The sequence below is a fragment of the Vespula pensylvanica genome, chromosome 8 (assembly GCF_014466175.1).
Source record: "Vespula pensylvanica isolate Volc-1 chromosome 8, ASM1446617v1, whole genome shotgun sequence".
Classification (NCBI taxonomy): Eukaryota; Metazoa; Arthropoda; class Insecta; order Hymenoptera; family Vespidae; genus Vespula; species Vespula pensylvanica.
In genome coordinates this window covers 4273666-4286316 of record NC_057692.1, presented here as the reverse complement: position 1 = coordinate 4286316, position 12651 = coordinate 4273666, and the positions used below count along the sequence as shown (strand labels likewise).

Below are 12651 nucleotides of genomic sequence, written 5' to 3'. Positions count from 1 at the left end.
TCTCTCTCTCTCTCTCTCTCTCTCTCTCTCTCTCTCTCTCCAGTCCGGCCGACTATTGTCTGACTACGCGCGCGGTACTATCTACTTGCATGCTTTCTCAATCCCTCGGACTACCTCGACACTTACACGTCCGAACATTGTCGGTTCTTTTCTACTGGATCTCACGTTCGAGGAAGCCCGAGAGGAAGTAGAGGCGGCCCATGAGAAAATACGCGAGGACTACAAATTATATATATATATATATATACACATATAACACACGCATATATATATATATATATATATATATATATATATAGTTAAAGCTGCTGTGCGATAGTCGATCGAGTGAAATAGCTCGATCATGTTCCTACGGGAGCGGTGCTCGTCGTCCACGTTATATATATTTTTATTCGGTTTTAATCGGTGATATGGATATGTTTATTATTTACGCGATGAATACGATTCAACGGATGATGTGTTAACGATCATGTGAGTCGCCGTTCGACGACGACGACGAAGAAGAAAGAAAATTCGTTCTTCGTTCTTCGTTTGTTCTACTTCTTTCTTTCTTTCTTTTTTTCTATCTATCTTTCTTTCTTTCTTTTCCTTTTTCTTCTGTTTTCTTCCTTCGTGAAGAGAGACATAACGTCGTTACGATGTCGTCCCTTTTACTCTGATATATCTATCGAAGAAACGGAATAAAGGAAGGAAAGGAAGTAAGGAATAAGGGATAATAAAACGAGACTCGATCGTCATGTCCGTCGAACGCTCCACCACGTTTCTTCTTCTGCTTTTGCGCGATCACGGACGGTGATACGAGGAACTGGATATATATACATATATATGACTAACAGGCATGTGAGTGAGTGATTTGATAATTTTCTTACGTTTTTACGAGTTGTTTGTTCTCATTTTGACTCGTTCTCTTTCTCTCTCTCTCTCTCTCTCTCTCTCTCTCTCTCTCTCTCTCCCTCTTTCTCTATCTCTCGCCCTCTTTCTCTCTCTCTCTCTCTCCCTATCTATCTATCTATCTATCTATCTATCTATCTATCTATCTATCTATCTATCTATCTGTCTGTCTATCTATCTATCTATCTGTGTATCCATCTACCTTGTAGATGTTACTGTCAAATGCTTTTTTAATATTATTTATAAACGAAAGATCTTGTGTTTTGGTTTGGTCGAACGAACGAATAAGAAATTTTGTTAGTTTGTTTTTTTTGTTTTTTGTTCATTTTATATTCGTATTCGTAGGATATTTTTTGTTAAGTAAAAAGGAATCTTGAGAAAAGATAATGATAAATGTCGGCGTGTTTTGCACTTTTTCTCGCGCGTTATGTCGTGTTACCGTGTTAATTGATTAACTCGCGATCTATTTTAAAATCTTTAAATCTACGGTCTCTCTCGAAAGTGTGCGACTTTCAATGCACTTTCTCGGAGATAAGTATGTGCAAAGAAATGGAGGATTTTCCTGCCGGTAAATCGTGGATTAAGGGTGGTTTTGATCTCGATTACCAAGCGTCCCGATTCGTTGGTTACCATTAACACAATAATTTGATAAAAATCGTCACACCAGTCGGCGGTCTTGTTATCTTCATTTATATCCTTTTTCTGTTTTTTCCTTATTTCCTCTTTTTTTTTTTGTTATTTCCCTATTTCTCTCTTATCGTACTTTATCATCATACTGAAAAAATGAAAATTTCCAATATTTGTCACGTTACATAACGACACGATCGAAGTGTACGCATATTATTCGCTCGAAACAATCTCGTTGACGATGATAATATATATATATGTATATTACTTAAAAGATAAAGGGAAAGAAGCAAAACAACAACTCGATATATCGTTCGTTTCGATTAGATTCGTGTATTCGGTAATTGAGAAACTATTGAAAAAAAGCTAGGAAAAATTTACGATATAATTCGTCGGGTTTAATATAGGCGCTCCTTTTTTTAACGTCGCGAAAGAGGTGAACGAGAACGTGAGATTGTCGTGTGAAGGAAGCTTTAAAAGACCACCCTGTTTCACCTGATTTTCATGAAAATACGAATACGATCGAGCCGATCGAATCGTTTTACTTTTTTTTTTTTTTGTATATATTGAACGAATTTCTCTTTTTATTTGTATATCGGTCAATTTTCTTCTTTCTCTTTTTCTCTCTCTCTCTCTATTTTTCCTTTCTCTCCAAAACATCACACGCGATTAAATCGGTATAATACATTGACGTATATTTTGAAACGTTTGTTAGATTAAAATTTAAGAAAGATGTGATTAGAAGAAAACACAGAAAATACAATTTCGCGATAGAATAACTTTTGATAAAAAATGATCGATCAGAACGATCTTATAAGCATCGTACTTTCTTTCTCTTTATCTCCATCTTCAACTCTATCTCTAATTGAAAAGAGACGAGGCGCTGAGTTTTAACGAAGTAAGAAACGAGTACTTTCAGAATTTAGCACGCGTCTCCATTTTTTACTTATTATTTTTTTGCTTCCTCCAACTACCCCTACCCACCCACCCATCCGTCCATCCGTCCGCCGCCCGTCCCTTCCCTCCCTCCCTTCTTCTCCTCATCCCTTATTTAATCCTCTTTTATCATGTAAATCTTGACGATCGTGCTCTCACGGGAGATCAGAATCAATCGGCCATTATGTATTGGTAGGGTATGCTCGAGAATTGCTCAAACCCCGTCGCGCGAATTTAATCGACCATTTATTTCGGCCGATCGATTTTATTATGTTTACTGGAAACGTGTATTCGAGCGAAGTGTCCTTTCATAACGCGATAGAGAGTCCGACGTTATTTGACTCAACGAAAACGACGGCGACGTTTAAATCGTTTTACATTTTAGTTTCGTGATGAATGAGAGTATTATTTCGGGTATGTAAGTATCTATTACGTTGATAGCACGTTTCGTTACGACGACTGTGTACTAATCGCTTTAGTTAATTACGAGGACCGATTATAATTATAATCGATCAGTCTCTTTCTCTCTCTTTCTCTTTCTCCCTGAGATACTTTCATTGATGATTTATTTATCAAGTAATCGCAATTATGATGATATTAATAACAGTGATAACATGGAAAAAGTTGTTATAATTAATAAGGGAAAAGGATCTCGGTTATAATTTAATAAGAAGCACATTACAATCGTTTACACAACGACGATTAGTAAAAACGAACTTTTATCTTAAGATTATTTTCATAGACTCTCTCTTTCTCTCTCTCTCTCTCTCTCTCTCTCTCTCTCTCTCTCTATCTATCCATCTCTCTCTTTTTCTTGTCCCTTTACTCTTTTTCTTGAAAGCAACCACATGCGTCACGCTTTACGTACCGTTTACGTGTGATTTATGAGAAAAGTCTATTCTTTTAGCAACGAGAGCGGTGTATCGGGAAATTATTTATAGTCCCAAAGTAAAGCCGAAGCGAAGCCATTAGCGATGGATCGTAAAGCTTCGTAATAAGTAGCGATATGTGAGCAACTAGATCACGACCTCCTTCTATTTTCTCCTCTCTCACTCTCTCTCTCTCTCTCTCTCTCTCTCTCTCTCTCTCTCTCTCTCTCTCTCTCTCTCTCTCTTACTCTCTTACTCTCTTACTCTCTTACTCTCTTTACTCTCTCTCTTTCCAATAATAATTCGTTATCTCATAATATAACATCCCAACGGGGATTTTTGAATGTTCCTATCGAGTTTGATCGAAGACTTGGGTCGTTTCCGGTTTATCAAAGTCCTATTATCCTACCACATTATTACACCTTTTACATCTTGAGCTGATCTATTCTCGCGAACTAACAAAAACAAGTAGCGCGTGCCAAAGTTCCATATAATTAAGTCACTATTGTTGTAGATAACGACATTTAAGCACGGCAAGTGGTTAACGTCTCGAAAATCTCCTCCCACCTTACCCCACCCCCTATCTCCTATTCCCCTACTACTCTATAACCCTCTCCACTTCGTTTTATTCGATCCTTCACCGTCCATTTTATAATCCACTATAGCGTTTTATCTCATAATCCAATTTTCTTTTTCGTTATTATTCTCTTTTTTCTTCTCTCCTTCGTTTCTACTTGATCTCTCACTTCCTTCTTTCATTTCTCTCTTTTTTTTTTTTTTTCCTTTTTTTTTCTTACTTTCTTTTCTTCTTTCCCATCTCTCCTTATACATACTAAACTCGAGACATTATCGTGAGTTTTTTTTTTTTTTCTTTTTTTTTCTTTATCGTTTTAATACAGAAGACAATGAAACGGTGATACGGTGATACTGTCGTTGTTGTTATTATTATTATTACTATTATTATTATTATTATCAGTATTATTATCGTTCTTAATATTCTTGCCCTTCCCCTTTCGAATGGACGCGCCCTTTCGCGTTCGTTTCTTACGACTGAGCAGGTGCGCCAGCACAGAAAGCAAACTTCGGACTGTTCCATCCTTTTGATCTGGCGCATGACTTTTGATGCCGTCGCTCTTATCGTTATTAACCCATTTGCATCACAGCTCTGGAATATGTTACGTTATTCATCCGAGACGTTCAATTACCATTCGCGGCTCGTATCACCGTGCATTGTAGTTGTTGTGTAACGATAGTTGTTGTGTTTTCGTTTATTATTGATTTTACTTGGAAATTACATGTAATGATTACAGGGAGATAATATTATAGATTTGTACAGTGAATAAACTCGGATAGGTCTTTTTTAATTAATATGGTAATATTTAAAATGTTATATATATATATATATATATATATATATATATATATATGTCTATAATGGTACATCGCAAATATCACATTTAAAAACAGTTTCTCTTCTAAGAGATTTACATTGCATCACTTTGATGTTTTTATTCCCTTTGCTTCCGTTGAAATTATTTTTGTGGGGAAAGTGCTGATCAGTGCACCTTATTATGGAATCATTTATAGATGATGACACCCTTACGTTTTTATTTTTCAAACGCTTGGCAATAATTTCTTTCTTTAGTTTTTGCTTGTAAATTGTAAAAAGCTCGATCCTTTATTTGATTTTTCTCGATGGGAGATAAATATTTGACAGAATCGTATTCAAAAAATTAAAAAAATATTTTTTTTATATGCTTTTTTACATCTCTACATTGGGTGTAATTTATTTAACATTTGATAGCCTATATCAATTCCACCTATATTTTCATATTGCTGTTGGTTTTAAAATTTTAACATTTGTTTACATATTAGACAATCCACAATATAAAGTCGGTGAACTATACCAGTTATCTATATAAAGACAGCACCCTTGATGCAATAATTCATTTTTTTTTCGTTAAATTTATCACGACATTTCTATTAACAGACCTAGAATCAGTCTTATCATTTCCAAAAAATATATTTTGATGTTAGGTATATATTTTCTTTGAGTATCATATAATTTATAAAATTTGATATCAAATTTCGGTCATTTAGTTCGTATAAATCGTGCGTAATACAAATAGCTTCTACGATGCATTGACTCATCGATAGAAATATTTTTATACAATTTTTACATAGATATGAAATTTTTAGTAATCATCAAACTTCTCTAATTTTTATCAATGGATCGTTAAAATTACAATTATTTCTAGCAAAATGTAAAATTTCCGGTATTGTTCAGAAAACTTTTGTGCGGCATAATGTACTTGAAATATAGAGTTTCCAAGCTTTTATCTATACTGCAATAACTTTATATAGTAGGTTTTTGAATTATATACTCATTAAAATATTTAACGCTATATTAATTTTAACTCATCTTCTTTGATTTATATAGAGTTTCTCTTTGTAATTTCGTATTTGTCTTTCTCCAGTATAATTTTTGAGATAGTTTACCTTTATGAAACAATTCAAAAACTTCTCTATCAGACATATCTCTTCTGATAGCGGTTTCATCAGTTATGTTGAAAAAATTATGTATTTTTGGCGTACCGTTTTCTTGTTTCCAAAAAAAAATCACCATTTACACATTCTCATTGCTGTCACTTTTACCTATTTTTATTTGAAGTGAGCGGGGCTAATTTTATAGAAGGCTGGGTCAACTTTGTAGGGGGTGGGACTGATTAAATAAAAGGCGGGGTCAAATTTTGCGGGGGTGGTTTAATTAGATTGGAGACTGGCCCAATTTTGAAGTGGGATACCAACTTCGAAGGGGGCGAGGTTAACTTTGGATGGGGCTCGACTAACTCTGTAGGGGCCGGACTAATCAAACTGGGTCAAGACCAACTTTGGAGAGGATGGGACCGATTTTGAAGGGGGCTGTCTTAGTAGGGAGTAGGACTAACTTTAGAAAGGTTCACGTGCCCTCCATGCGTTCGATGACACGTCTAATTATAAACATTATTATTGTTAATATCATTATATCATATTTAACATACAATATCTTAAAGAGTTTACGAAACATATTTTCCTCATTGCGATTAAATAAAGAACTAATATCTTTTTTTATCGATCGTGTTTTTATTAATATTATTATCAATGTTTCGTAATGTACGGATGCATGTGAACATTTCTTTCTAGTTTTCTACAACGAGATTCGTGATGGCGATGGAAAAGAATAAAAAAAAAAGGATCGACGATCTCTTTTCCGATATTGAATTCACATTTTTTTCAATTTTTTTTTTTTGTTTCTTCTCTTTCTTTCTTTTCTATTTTTATTTTTACGCCGTACTAAACGTTCCCTTTTTTCGCTCGCTATCGAGGAAGATGGTCTCGAATTTAATCGAATAAAATGTAAAAAGAAAAAAAAGAAAAAAAATATATCAAACCATTATGAAACTCATAGATATTAAAGTATTTTACGTCGATAATATATAATAAGATTTTTATTGAGATTTTACTCGATCGTTTTACTTGATTTTTTCTCTCTTTTTTTTTTTTTTTTTTTTTTTTTTTTTTGTTTAATGGTTTCGCCGCTGAGAATCTTCTTCGTGACGATTTTACTTAACAGCTCGAAACCTATGAGAAAAATGATCTACATACATACATATATGCGTATCATTCTTGTTGGTCCATTAAATTCATTCACGAAGCATGTTACGATGCAGTAACAATGCGTCGACATACGTGCAAGAAGAAGAGAGTATCTGGTGGAAAAAGTTTTGCTGCTGAGTTTGCACGTTGAGAAACGCATGTTCGGCGTTAAACGAGAGCTTAAATACGTTATTGTTGAATATTTAATCGTCCCTTCGGAAATATCTATTGTTGTTTTTTTTTTTTCTTTCTTCCATTCGTGCAATAAAGCGAAGAGTTAAAAAGAGAAAAAAGAAAGAGAGAGAAAGAGAGAGAGGAAGAAAGATAAAACTTGCACGATTTGTAATTTCTCTGCGATCGCGGAAAAAGCTACGTATATGCAAACATATATCCACGTATATATATATATATTAAATATATATGTGCATGTCTATGTATATATACGTATATATATAGTACATGGAAATAGCGAAGGACGTATTCGACACGATTATTTGTTAAATAGATAGTTGGCGTGTCTGTAACGAGTTATATTCTTAACGTATATCATTTTTTCTATTGTCAATTTGCAATGTATTTTTTCCTCCATTATTGAATTCAAATTTGTTTTTTTTTTTTTCTTTTCCTTTTTTCTTTTAACGTCATTAAACTTTTCCTCCTCGCGTCATTAGTGCATAACTTAAAAATGGTCTAGAATTTAATCGAATATAAATGTGTGTAAAATAGAAAAGATAAAAGGGACGATTATTTTTTCGAATATAGGTGATTACAAATCGTGCCGTAGAAAATCAAATTCAACGGGATTGCTCAATTGGTTGGATTTGATAGGGAATACATAACGGAAGGATGCATCTTTACCGACCGATACCTATCAATATTTATCATGGCTCATTTCCAAACCATTTTTCTTGATCGTTCGTATACATAGATCGTTTTTGTAGTTTCACAGGTTTGTCTCTATTAGGATTTATCATTAATTAATTTATATTCACATTGTCTATATACATATCGAGCTATATTTTTTATTCGCATTATGATATTAATTTCGTACATTTATTTATCCATATTATTTCTGCATACAGATATGTAAGATACATGTTAAAAGAATTGTTCAGAATTTCAGATTAAAAGATATAATTAATATTGCAACGCTATAGAAAATCTATAGAAAATGTTTATACGTTTAAAAGAAAAGAGTGACTTATGGATATTTTTCAAAGTACTACGGAATAATAGATAAAATGAAGAAAGTTTGATAAACGAATGAATAATATAGTCGGACGAAATTAGGATGATCGGTAACGAAAAATTATTAATTTCACTTTGATATATGCGCACACAAAAGAAAAGAACAAAAAAAAAGAAAGAAAGAAATCGTACATTAATACTTTTATCCCTTTTATGAATCTTGGTACCTTGGCGACACGAACTTTTTCAATTTTCTTCAAACTCATAATTTCCTATAGGAAAGGATCCTCGAAACACACGATATTTCAAAGTAGAAATTAATAGAAACCCGAACGACTATGAATCGACGAAAAGCTGCCTCCACTCGAACCTAAAACTCTCTTTCTCTGTTACTCGTACTCTCATTATTATTCACGATGCTCGCGTATTTTAATTAGAAAGAGAGAGAGAGAAGTAAAAAATATAGCATCTTCGTTCTTTATCCGACATTTGCCATGATTTTTTTTTTTTTTTTTATTTTTTTTGCCCTCAAAAATTAAACGCAACCCAAACGCAATCCAAACGGGCTAAATTTCATTCAAACTCCTTTTCGCAATCGCTATATCAAACCGTATAAAACGAGTTCTTTTTAAGACGTTGCATTAATCTAGATATATTAATCTCTTCTAAAATTTAGTATCGACTAATCTTATTCTTCTTCTTCTCGTTCTTTTTCTTCTTTCATTCCCTTCCGTCAATCGTCAGCCATTCTTTTTTCTTTCTTTGTTACCATATCATTTCTATATCACAAACTATTTTTTTTTTTAATTTCACATTTGAAAAACGTTTCCAAACATATCGCATTAGTTAAATTTAACCAACTCGACGAAATTCAAGGGTTCGTAAAAATGATTTCGTTAAAAAATTATAATGTTAAAACGAAACACGTTTCATAAAACGTTTTATTATTTTTAGAAATTACATTATTTAAAACGCGTTCGTGCAAGTAAACGTAAATGCATATGCTTGGAAAAAATGATTTTTACTTTAATCATATAAAATAAACGGAATAGGAAGTGCATGTTGTTTTCGGGTAGAATGGGATATTTAAAAAAAAAAAAGAAAAAAAATAATAAAAAAAAAAAGAAAGAGAGGATAAAAAGGTAAAGAAGAACGGTAAATGTTTCGAATATAAAATAGTTGATATTCTAAAGAAAAAGAGAGAAAACGAGATGGGTAAGACCAGCGGAAAGAGAAGAAGAGAGAAACAGAGAGAGAGAAAGAGAGAGAAGGAGAAATAAAATAGAAATGAGAATATTCCGACCAATCACGATTTCTTTCGACCTGATCGAACGCATTGAACGGTTAAAAATCGAAGGTCTCATGTTAATACTTCTTAAAGAGCGAGCATATACAAAGACGATATCGGAATACATACATACATACATATATATATATATATACATTATGTGTATATATATAAAACAAATAGGTCTTGTTTTAAAGATCTTCTAAACTTATCCTTAGGTATGTCATTGTCAATATTAATCATTACGAGCTCTGCATAATAGTTGGACGAAGGTTAGGACAAGATTTATCCCTTTCCAACTCACCCTCAGTCACACCCCCAAACCCATCCCTAACCCACCCCTGTTACGCTTCATCCAACAACTTCGTAAGCTAGTAATTGGTTTCGCGCAGAATAAACAAAAGGCTCGTCTCTTCTTTGTTCAAAGAGAAACCAACAGATGTGCGCGGCCCCTTTAAATACATACATATGTATAGATATACATGTATATATATATATATACATATATATATATATATGTATATGTCGTATATATGAATACATATAAATATATATCTAATGGTCACGGTTAGTTCGAAAACGATTTTTTTATCGATGAAACATGTTAGAGAAGAAGGAATATGTCGATCGACGTTTTCGTTTTAAGTTTTATAAAACGCGTTGTTACGAACTCGAAGCTGAACGAGAGATTCGATTTCTCCCTCTCTCTTTCTCCTTCTTTCCTCCAGAATGAATATAGGTGCTCCGACCTTACCTAACGTACGATCGATAAAGTGCGTACGTTAAGAGAGGGACCACGCGAATCCGTAAAAGCGAGCGACGTTGAGCAAAGCAAAGAAGAAGAGGAATAATTTCTCGAGCCTCTCGACTCTTTTTTTTTTCTTTTTCATTTCTTTTTCTTTTTTTTTTTTTCTTTCTTTTTTCTTTTTCTTTCCTCCATTTTTTCCAACGAACCCTTTTCCCTTCATCTTACTTTGCATACTTTCTTCCATATACTCTCTCTCTCTCTCTCTCTCTCTCCCTCTCCCTCTCTTTTTCTCTTTTTTCCTCTTAGAAGTCTTAAAAAAAAAAATTAAAATAAAAAAACGTCTTACTTACGAGTGAAATAAGACGTTCCTTTGTATTATATTTCATAAATTTTCTCTTGTATTTCCGTGCTCAAAATGTCGTTCTGCTTTTTTTCTGTTTTTTTTTTTTTTTGTTTTCTTTTCTTTTCCTTTCTTTTCGTGTGTTTTCTTTTCTTTTCTTTTCTTTTCGTTTTTTTTTTTTTTTTTGTCGAAACATTGATCGAAAGAAAAAACAGCTTTTACTCGTAGATCGTTTTATATAATTATTTACGGGGATTAATTTCATTGGGTTATTATTTTAAGTGTACAGATCAAATAATTTTCATAGATTAATTTTTTGCATTTTAAGTCGAAACAAGAATAACAAAGAAGAAGAGAGAAAAAGAGAGAGGAATTCTTTTTGATACTTTTTATACTTCATGATTAACTAAGGTAATAATGAAGACTGTGTTACTAACAATAAATATCTATGTTTGATCATCTCATTATAGATAATATCGCTATATAAACAATATTATACTCTATTAACGAATTACATTTTTATTAATTCGTTGTTCCTTTTTCTCTCTTTTTTTCTCTTCTATTTCAACTTTTTATTTTTTTTTCTTTTTTTCATTATTTCAAACCACGAAAAGGTGAATTTCGTTATCGTCTTCTGACAGTTACGTACTCCTAAAAAAAAAAAAAGAAAAGAAAAAACAGAAAAAGGAAAGAAAAAAAAGATAAAAAAAAAAGAGAACGAATTCTCCGAGCTGTCTCTTCTCGAAGTCGAAACAAAATTATCCCGGTTCCGATGTCGATGTTTTTAAAGGAAACAAAAACGAGAGCTCGATCGTTACTCCTCGACCATTATCTCCATCCGAGTTCAGGGAGTGTAAAAAATGCTCGAGTACGTAGCTGCTGAACTTTCGATAGAAACGCGCTTTGTTATAGAACAGAGAAGGAAAGTAAGTACTTGGCTCGCGCTTCGTTCGATTTCTCGTATAGTCAAAAAAATAACAAAAAGAAAAAAGAACAAGCGAAAGAACGAGGAAAAGTGAGAGAAAAAGATTATATAAAATTTACCTAATGTATAGATAAAATTTACTCTTCATATGAAATATACATTTTATGAAATACGCGATGATGGACGACAAAACGATACAGCTTTTATATTTTTTAAAGGAAATATTTGATCTCTAAATTACGAATACGAGACAAATAAAGAGAGAGAGAGAGAGAGAAAATAGTGAATTTTATCGGTAATAACTACTATCAATTTTCAACCGTGTTCCCTTGTATTTTTCCTTAATTATGAATTTAAGGTGAAACCTGTCCTAGCAGGACGATCCAATCATTTTACTAATTGAGTTATTTTTATAATATTTTTACATCCCTTAGAACCCTTGCCGTATAAAACCCGTCTCTGTCGTTCTTCCCTTTAATCAATTTATTATTATTATTATTATTATTATTATTATTAGTATTATTCTTTTTTTTCTTTTTCAAATACGCACACGTGTATGGAACACTTACACGTGAACTTTCACATATTTCATTCTACATTTTTCTTCAATCTTTCTCTTTTTTGTTCTGAAATCGTTTATCTTTCCTATATTTTTCTTATTGCTGAACAGAATTATTTCTTTAATTAACAATTCGATCTTTTCTTCGTTCGTAATTTAAATGTATGTATATACATATGTATTATATATACGTATATACTTACCTAAGTATTTACTTCTCGATCGCATTTGTATCAACGAAGTAATCATTTTCTTTTCGTTTATAATATAAATATATATATATATATATATATATATATATATATGTATTTATTTTCAATTTTACGAAATATTGACTTTTCAATGATACAAAGTATTGACTTGAAAATTTTTCTACGTACGATTTGTCTAATTTACTCAACTATGTATTTTTTTTTTTTTTCTTTTTTTCTTTTGCATCTCGAACTTAAGGAAACGCGAATTTTAAAATAGAATGAAAGAGAAGAAGTTACGAAAAGTTGTTAGAAAAAGTACGGTAAGAATTAGATAGAAAGAGTTAAAACGTAATTTCGTAGAAATTCGTAACAGTATGCTTTAAAGGATAACACATCTGTTTTCTTTTTTTTTCATTCTTTCTTTCTTTGCATATCTTCTTTCTTTCTTTT

General features: G+C 32.3%; 1 long non-coding RNA gene across 1 annotated transcript in view; it reads left to right on the top strand.

Moving 5' to 3' along the window:
- The first annotated feature begins 6 nt into the window (after positions 1 to 6).
- The window catches only part of LOC122631125, a 15151-nt gene continuing 2506 nt past the window's right edge, over positions 7 to 12651 (top strand). The window contains exons 1-2 of the long non-coding RNA XR_006327626.1: positions 7 to 471; positions 619 to 840. This is a non-coding gene — a long non-coding RNA (uncharacterized LOC122631125). The remainder of the gene's footprint in view (positions 472 to 618; positions 841 to 12651) is intronic.